This window comes from Athene noctua, chromosome 8 (assembly GCF_965140245.1).
Source record: "Athene noctua chromosome 8, bAthNoc1.hap1.1, whole genome shotgun sequence".
Taxonomy (NCBI): domain Eukaryota; kingdom Metazoa; phylum Chordata; class Aves; order Strigiformes; family Strigidae; genus Athene; species Athene noctua.
This window is the reverse complement of record NC_134044.1, coordinates 15,123,807-15,130,989: the sequence shown is the minus strand read 5'-3', so window position 1 is coordinate 15,130,989 and position 7,183 is coordinate 15,123,807.

Genomic DNA, 7,183 nt, shown 5'->3' with positions numbered 1-7,183 from the left:
GGGCTGCGGTGTCGGGCGGGACGGGTGTCCCCGGGCTGCGGTGTCGGGCGGGACGGGTGTCCCCGGGGGCGGGTGTCGGGAGGGACGGGTGTCCCCGGGGGGGGTGCCGGGCGGGACGGGTGTCCCCGGGCTGCGGTGTCGGGCGGGACGGGTGTCCCCGGCGCTGGGCATCCCGCGCAGAGCCAGCGCCCAGGGACTTGCAGTTACTTCGGGGGAAGGCGGCTGCCAGCGCGGCGCGGGCAGTGCGGGGGGTGGGCACGGGGCGCCCGCTCTGTCCTTTTGCCTCCAGCTTTCTGAAGCAGGGGCTGCAAGCGGCGTACAAACATTTTCAGCCTCTCTAGGAATCCCCCGGGCCGCCCGTGAGCACACCTGCAATGTTCAGATCACCACTAGTGAAATTGCAATATATGTAAAATTACCATAATAAATCTGTCAAACTTTATTCTCTGGGATTAGAGAGGAGAAGGGAACAGGTATGTTAAACCCCTTTGGAATACATGTCCTAGCAGGTACGCTCTCTGTCACTCCTGGCTGACGTTAAGAAGAAGACTTTGTGTATGAGGGATTTTGTTTGTTTGTTTGCTTCTCTCGTTGTGGTAAACAGGACAGGGAGCGAGATTTCAGGCAGGATTTCTGAGATTGTCGTGCTCATCAAGAACTGGATTTCAGAAGTTCTGTTTTATTTTAGGGTCATCTGACAATAGTTAGGGACAGAGCTAATGCCTCCAATGGGAACTGAACAACTGCAGATTGCTTTCTAAACTTTTCATACACCTAGTGTGTTTCTGAAGGCCCTCTTAAGGAAGGTGTGGTGGTGCAATTCTTATCCCTCCCTGCTCTCCTTGTTGGGCTGCTTGGTGCTAGGTGTGATTCCATCCACATCCCCCCGAGCCATCCATACACCAATCCGTGGAGATAAGGACTGATAACCTTGAGGAGCCTGGCTCCTGCCCCGCTCTGATTGCTCGGAAAAGGTTATGATGGCCCATCATCTCCCGGTGGCCTGGCACACCTGTGCCTGGGATGTGATCAGATGGAAAAATAACAGAGTTGCATGTTCATCAAATTCTTGTGCAGCTGCCGGAAGGCACTGGATAGTATTTGACAAAAGTCAGTTATCTTAGACCCTATAAGCTGCGACCACCAGAGAGACCCTTTGAGCTCTCCTGGATCGCAGCGGGCTGTGACCAGCATCTCCCCTGAGCTGGGAGGCCTTGCAGGTACCAAAACCCTTAAGGTGTTGTCTGCTCCAGACGGAAGGCCAGGGCCAAGTCCCCCCGCTCGAGTCTCAATTATCGCCCGCTGAGGAATGCCAAGGCATTGTGAGTATTAGCTCTAAACTCGAGAGGGGAATTTCCTTTGAGCTAGCTTCTATTTCGCGCATTCTCTCCCTGTTTAATGGGGGCGGGTACATACGTTTGCCCTTGTTCCTGTGTGTTTGTCCCTTTTGTGTTCATTTTACCAAATCCAAATACCTTTGTTTCTGTATGTATATGTCTGTTTTGTGTATGCACATGTATATATATGTATAAATTAAGGTACCGTAGAATAAGTTAGAGTGAATCTTGTAATTTTAGAATCTGAATAAGTTGCTTTTCTTTCTGTGTTATTTTGTATTGACAAATTGTTGTTAGTTATTAATAAATCTAGATTGTTTTTACTAAATCTTTATTGTCAATACTTTCATCCGTGACAGAAGGCCTGTGACCTAGGATGGTAATATCTTTCAGGGGTTGGCAGTGTAACTTTATTGTGGCCCAGAGTAACTAGGATCTACTTAGTGATAGGAGAAGGCAAAGCAAGAGGAACCATTTGGATTATGCAGTAATAACAACTTTAGCTGGAATAATAATAGCTTTTCAACATCTGCACATGTATAATCAGTAAAGTCTTGTCTGGCTATAATTTGTTTTTGAAAGTCTGTTAGCTAAATCAGAGGTTCAGATGGAAATGCAGAACTGAGGCACATTACATGAACTTAATTGTTCCAGGCTGTGTCCTGATGGGCCATGAGTGCGTTACATGGAGGCATTAATTCACCTGTGACATAATCTTTTGCTCTGATCTTATCTATGTAGTGTTAAGAAAAATCATCTGCATTTTCACCAGAACAGCAGTCAGGATTGAAGCAGTCTCTGTTGGCAGCACGCTACCCTCCTGCCACTTGGGAGGTTTGCAATTGGCTACTTCCCTGAAGAGATCATGCTGAGGTATCTTCTAATGATGAACTGTGTGCATGTTCACAGATTTACCATGACAGGGACTTGGAAGCTACTTGCCACTAAGTACTATTCAGGCCTCCACAGTCTCTCAAGCCAGATACAGCAGTGTGCTCTTTTATTCCCATATATATTGTTGGTTGTATTACATGGGCTCTTGACATATGGGACACATTTACTCTGTCCAAACAATTATTTGTACGTGTGTGACTGATTTCAAAACTCTACTGAGTATCAATGTATTTGGCAGTTATTGCACAATTCTGCCTCAGTCTATTCTATGGTAAAACCTGCTGGATGGAGTGGATGGGGAGGAGACCTCCATAAGGTGATGCTTGCAGGGATTTGTACTCTAGTGGTCTTTCAGTTCTCCTAGAGCTGAGCTGAAGGAACTGAAGCTAAATCCCAATGCCAGCATCAAACACCAGCTACTTAGAGTCACAAAATGCCTCTGGATGTGTGAAATCACTGCTTGGGGTCAGTGGTTCCCTTTATTACCTTCCATCGTCCCTTCTCTTCAGGAAATGGATGGAGAAAGTAGATGATAACTGTGTTTTAAACCAGAATAAAATGAAAAAATAAACTTTTTTAATTGGATTATTTTTTTAAAGATGCATATAAAATTGAATTTGGGTCTGCATCTCTCTGTTGAGTTCAGTCCATCTCTGGTGGATGTGCACAAGAGAGAAGATGTAATTTCATGTAATTTTGGGAAAACGTCCTCATTACAAGCAGTTTTGTGTCTGGAATCGCAGTAACTGAATTGTAACATGATAAGCTCTGAAACATGCACTCAATATAGAAATGTGATTTACAGGAACATCCAGTGAATAATAGACTTGATGACTAGAATTCTGTTTTCATTGAACTGTTGTAAATAAAGAGGCTTCTTCCCACCAGAATTGATTGAGGTGTCTATAATGCAGAAAGTGCTTCAGAGAGCAGGTTTCATTTTACTGCTTGTGTTAGAGCAAACAGCTGTCATTAAAGAAGGTGACTGGACTGGGCAATTTGATTGTTATCAAATCAAATAGATAGCTCTTCTAATAGCAATGGTTATTAAAATCCTTAGTACTATATTGAGAATAAATTGTTTAAAACAAGTCTTCACTGGGACCTCAAAATCATATTGCCTTTAAAACCCTCTGATTTTTAGTAAGTAATACATTTGGAATGATTCACATCTCAACCATTTGGTTGTGGGTTTTTTCACATTTTCAAGATTTTGTTCTGCAGGAATGAGAAGTAGAAGATTATTTTCTTTGTTGAAAGCTGATGTTCCATACATAGATCCCTGTGCTTCTGGGTGTCAAGAGCCAGGTTTGAGAAAAGCACCACAGGTTGCGAGATTTGTGGCATGCTGCTTCTGTTCATTGTATTCTTTTCTATGTATTTCTGATGCATTTTCCCACTGTTGCTTCCTTGAGGAAATAGATTGGACTTTTGCACATAGAATATAGCTGTGCATTTGCTTAGAAGAAAATGAACAATTCAGAGATAGGTCTTTGCCTGTACTGGAAACCTGTACATGTCTTGGTAGCAAGCGGAGTTGAGTATGCTGATGATTTGCCTAAAGATAAGAAAACTTACAAATGTTTTTTTAGGAATACTTCTTGTCAGAAGACTCCTTCTGCCACATGAGTATTTCAGTCATATCCCGTTTATATATCTAAACCTCTTCTGAGAAAAGGGACCAAGAATCGATCCCAAGTCAATGCATCTATTTAGAATTTTTTGTGATTTTTTGTCAATGAACTGTTTTCAGAGTGTGTTCCCTTCCTTCATGTCTACTACTGAAAAATGTTAAGGAAATAAAATTTTGAAAAAAAAAAGGTAAATATTGTAATTCTTACTGTTCTCCTCTTGATCCCAAACTTGTTCAGCTATAGGAATAATGTTAGTAGCTTGTCTTGTAGGAATAGGAATGTATGTTACTGTTGTCATCCACTCTCTATGTTAGACCATTGGAGACCGTAAGGTTTTGCTAAGGCTAGAAGGCTCTACTAAGAGTAATATGTATTTGTGTATGTGAGAGAAGGAGAGAGCAGGAGAGGGAGAAATGTCTTTTAGGACAAGCAAGGGAGGTCATTTGCAGACTTTTGAGCAGCAGTGGTGCTAATATCCACAAGGTCTGCCTCTCCAGAGCTATGGAAATTTACATTATTATTTTTTTCTGATGAGGTCCTTGAATAATTAAGATACTTAATCTCTTCCCAGGAAACTATATGCTTTAACTTCTAGTCTTCCTCAGCTTGTATGCTTTAATTGTATCCTTTGTAATCATTATAGCATACAGAAAAAGGGGAGGCTGGAAAAGATGAAGACTCTAAGGAAGCCAGTGTTTCAAATCTCATCATTTTCTCAACACTTTAAAGTTTAACTGGTTTTATTTTGATAGATAAGTAGTAGATATTTTGTTTGGCTTCTACTGTTAATTTTGGAAGCTGAACCAAATGAGGTGTGTGTGACATCCTCATTTTCTAAAGTTTATAAAATAGGGCAATATGTACTTATTTTTATATCTAGATTGGGTTTTGCTATATCATTAATTTAACTACAACAGCAACTACTTTGGGGGTTTGGACTGTTGAATTTGGTGCAGATATGTGTAATGGGCTTGGAGTGCAGGCGTTGCTGCGCAGGCGGCCAGCAAGAGCAGGCTGGCTGCCTTCTGGGTCTGGGTACAGCGAGACTGTACGGACCTGTGGGTATTCGGTGAGTGCAGTGCACCCAGCCCTGCATGGGCAGCTGCCTTCACTAACGGGGAGGTAGGATTAGATGGTTCTGTGGGCAGAGGAGGGATGGAGACCTAGAATCTTCTTTATTCCTAGAGTAAATCCATGCTTGATGAAACTGTCAGGTCACCAGATTAATGCAGAACCCTGACCCTTCTCCCAGAGCTATTTTTGTGACAGAGGGAGACTGAATGCTCTGGTGCAAACTTTGTGTCCCCCCACAGACTTTATTGGGGCTCCCAGGAGAATGACAGAGCCATGCCATTTTCTCATTGTCCCGGGAAGTGGATGACAGAGAGAGGCAGGAATCTCTCCAGCAGCAGCAAGTACTGTGTGCTGTGCTGCTGGGAAGCCAGACCCGAGCCAGACGAGCCCAGGCATTGACAAGGCAGTGACCAGGGTCTGGGGTGGGCTCCCTGAACCGTGCTCCTGCTGCTCTCCAGTACACAGGGTTGGGGAACCATAGCCAGCTTCCAATAACTAGAAAGAAGAGTAATTTGGGAGATATTTCATCTTCTTTTGAAGACTTTCTTAAGGGTTCATGACATTAAGTTCATTGCTTGAAAAATCCTAGACAGCAATGTTGAAGTATGGTATTACTCAGTGAGCACTTACTACGCTCTTACCTCATTTCCATGGCTGCCCTCAGCTGGTGGAGCTGCAGCGGGTAGAGTGCACTCTCACCTTCAGGTGTGGGCACAGGCCAGGTGTGTGGGATGTGGAGAGAAAATGCAGGGAGGCAGGATTTGCTGCTTATGGGCTACTCTGTGTGCATACTCACAGGAGCTGCTGCGGGACTGGCAGTTCCAAAAACCAGAAATCTGTCTTCCCACGTGGGCAAAATATCTGTGTCCAGATTGGATGTAAACTAGACCCTGGTTTGCTGGACATATTGTTTAGTTTAATATTAAAGCAGAGAGGAATGAGGAGGTTTTTAACTGCATGATGTGTTTCCTTCCTGAATATCCTTTCTTTTCTTTATCTCCCTCATTTGTCTTTCTTGTTCATGTCAAAAATACGGTGTGTGTTTAAATGAATGAAGAGCAGTCTGGGTAAGGAACCTGTTATTCTGCTCATGCTATCTTTCACTTGTCTGGGGCAGGGAGAGCCAAGAAGAAGCCATCTTTTGAGTGCCTCTAAGAAATGTCAGGCTGGCATAAAAGTATGCCATTTGTGAGGAGGCAGGTATTTGGGGTCCTTTTTTCATCAAATGCATTGCTATGCTTTTGGAAATCAGCCTTTTTCCCCTCAGAGTTATAGGCTTTACTTTTTAATAGTGTTTCATCACAGCCACATATAATTTAGTTTGGTTTTGCCATTTAAATCTGGCCTGGGGATGTTCACTCATTCTGCATGATTGTGGCCGTATTCTTTCTGGGAACTGGCAGCAAAATGTTATATTTTAAATGTGTTTTCTAAAGTGATACCTGCCATTAAATAAAATATTACATAAACATGCCATTCAAAATAATATTTCTACAAAATTCAGCACGACACTGAACACTGAACGTGATTGTGATCCGAAAGTCTGAAGCTTGTCTCCCATTTCTGTCACTGACTGTTGTATCTGTTTGAGATTCAGCTCTGATCTCCACACAGTGCCATACTAGTGGCATCATTTATGTTTCAGGTGATACAGAGGCAGAATTTGAGCCAAGAAAATATTCCTGTAAAAGGAATTATGTTTCAATTCCTTAGAGCTGGAAGTGGTGATGATGGTGGTGAAGTATATTTGGAGAGGCTGCGTGATTTATTCTCAATATGTGATGCTACATGTGAACTGAATTTAGGTCTATTACTGGGGGAACACATTGTAGCCCTTCATTTATGCTTCCTTTGAGTAAATTCATCTCATCTGAAGCTAACTTTATGCAAAAATTACATTCAGGGTAGAACTGAGTTAAAATTTAAAAGGAGCATATTAAATACTGAAACAGAGAAACCTAAATTGTAAAATTTGTGACTACTGTATACATGGTTCTTTTATTGTGCAGTAGAACGAGACAGTTGGTGCACCTTCTGTTGACATGTTCATGATTTAAGGCTCTTGTTGGTCAGAGGAACTATCCCATTTAATTTCTAACTGATCATAAAATTATCAGTTTCGGGAAAAGGCTGTGGTTATGGTAAAGCAAGATGTTGTTTGCATTTCTTAATCATCTCCGAAAAATGGGTTTGGATTAATGTGTAATTAGTAATTTTTAAAATGTCTTTTTTCAAAACAACAAA